Source organism: Oratosquilla oratoria, chromosome 18, assembly GCF_046742065.1.
Source record: "Oratosquilla oratoria isolate Oo_2021 chromosome 18, ASM4674206v1, whole genome shotgun sequence".
NCBI lineage: Eukaryota > Metazoa > Arthropoda > Malacostraca > Stomatopoda > Squillidae > Oratosquilla > Oratosquilla oratoria.
The window spans coordinates 39,492,780-39,495,279 of record NC_134794.1 but is presented as its reverse complement, the minus strand read 5'-3'; the positions used below and the strand labels follow the sequence as shown (position 1 = coordinate 39,495,279).

General features: G+C 40.1%; 1 protein-coding gene across 1 annotated transcript in view; it reads left to right on the top strand.

Annotated features, from left to right (window-relative positions):
• Positions 1-2,500, top strand: part of LOC143035163 (uncharacterized) — a 21,952-nt gene that overhangs the window by 1,088 nt on the left and 18,364 nt on the right. The gene's annotated exons all lie outside the window — the stretch shown is intronic.

Genomic DNA, 2,500 nt, shown 5'->3' with positions numbered 1-2,500 from the left:
TGAAGAAGAAATGTGACAATTTAATTTGTGATTTTTCTTTTTTATCCTGAGCTGTTGAGATCCTCGTAAGCTCTCTTAAAGACTAATCTGGCTGAAGCCAATAGATTTATCTAATTTGAAAAGAACCTCTAATATTCTAAGGATAGAGATATTGGTCAGGAACCTGAGGGGGGGAGAGGGGGAGGAAGAGAAGGACACAGAGTTCCTCGTTTTCGGAGTGGACACGCCCACCTACCCACCCTTTACTGTCACGTGATCTGCAGTTGCTTGTAAGTATTTAACTCGTGACCGTCTCCCAGGCAGATACCCGTCACATCCCTGTTCCTAAGCAGCGTTGAATATCACGCCACGTGTCGTGTGTCTTGAACATCACGTGCCTTTGTCAGACGAGTCCTTCGTCGTAAAACCTTTTTTTCTTTTTTCTTTTCGAGATGGCAAAGTCGATTGTCTGGTAGTGTGGGCAATGATGTAAGACTTTTATACCCCTGAGTTGAGACCACAAAACACAGTCTTGAAACCCTCCCACTCTTCCCCCTTTTCTTACCCCTCTTCTTCCCCTCTTTTTTTCCCCTCTCCATTACTACCACTTTTTTTTTTTTTTTTAACTCTCAGCCAACTCGAATTGTGGACTTCGAGCTTCTGTCAAATCAAAGACAAAAGTGCAGAAGAAAAAACGTAGCAAGGTCATCCACATTTTTTGGGGAGTAGGGAGAGTGGGGGAGAGTGGGGGTCGTAAGGGGTAGTGGTGGTGATACAGTAGATAGCAAGCACGACCGACACCCTAAAGATCCTTGGATCCATACACTTGTGCTGGTAATTAATTCATTCAGTCATGCAAATTAGGTTAGGTTAAGTTCAGTTGGGATGGATTGGGTTGGGATGGGTTAGGTTGGGTTGGATTAGGTTAGGTTGAATTAGGAGAGGCTGCATTAGGTTAGGTTAGGAAAAGTTAGTATGGGTTAGGTTGGGTTGGGCTAAGTTGGGCTAGGCTGGGCTAGGTTAAGGTAGGTTAGGCTAGGCTAGGGTGGGCTAGGCTAGACTAGGCTAAGTTAGGCAAGGATAGGCTGGGCTAGGTTATGCCATGTTTATAAGTTATCCAGGTTAGGCTAGGTTAACCTAGGTTAGGCTAGTTATGTTAGGCTAGGCTACGTTACGTGACATTAAGTTACCTTACTCTACGTTACGTACGTTACGTTATGTAACGTAACGTTAGGCTGTAACGCTGATGTTGCAATAGAGAACACATCTAAAGTCTCGTTTCGATTCTTGTCCTCTGATCATCCTCCTCCCCCTCACCCACCCTCACCTGGAAGAAATTGCATGCCAGTAACGTGCTTGACGCAAATCTAGAAAGGAGGTTAACTAAAAAGTTCTTACGAAGAGAGTTGACCCCTCTCATTATTCGTGGTGGTCGACAACTAGTTTAAACTTTCAAAAATCACCCGACTCAACGCAAATCTAGAAAGGAGGTTAACAAAGAAGTTTCTAGAAGAGGGTTAAACCTTTAATTCCCCTGATGGATGACAAAACTAGTTTAACCTTATAGTCACGTGACTCGACGCAGATATAGATAGGCGGTTAACTAAGAATTTTCTAGAACAGCGTTAACCCTCTCGTCTTACTTGGTGGTTTAGAAAACTAGATTAACCATTCAGTGCTATGGAAGTATGTAGTGGACACATGTATATAAAAATATCGCCTGACGTCAGCTATACAATGCGCAACCGTTATACACGAACGACAGAACTCTTATTTTTCTATTTCATGTTATTCTACAGTATTTAATTTTATTTCATATAACTTTGTTTTATTCTTTATCTGTTTTAATCAATCAATTTGATTCGTTGTTTATTTTCTATATATTTAACTGTTCATGTACTTATTTGATTATGCCTTTATGCAGTGATTTGTTTATCTATTATATGTAGTTTTTTATATTTTCATTATTTATTCATTATTCATTTATTAACCTTCATATATGTATTTATTTACATATTCATTTTATCATTACTGTTTTTCTAAGGGCGTAGTCTTTAACGTGTAGGTCTCGTAACTTTGTGATCCAAAGTTCGAGCCCCGCACTTCTTTACTGTTCCCAGCAACGACTTTCACCTACCCTCAGGCCATCGTAGCACTCATGGTACAAACATTCGCGTTAGCACGAACGAAATCTGTGAAAATCGTCTTTGGGATCTCAGTATCGCGGATGAGATGTAGATTCACATGTAAGGAAGTTGGTTTATGTGTTTTCTCTTCTCCGTGAGGATCGTGGGTTCGATCCCTACCTAGCAGAGAAGCGCCATATTCCTCCAAATGTATCTAGCGGAGCTAGAAATTGCTAGAAATGATACCGGTCTAGCAAAAACTAGAACAGTAAAACTAGTTAGTTTTATTGGGGGCCAAGAATGAGTATCATTCCACGTGCCTAATAAGAAAATAAGATTTGAATGGAAGAAAAATACATAGAAATATATAACAGATATATAAAAAATAAGTATAT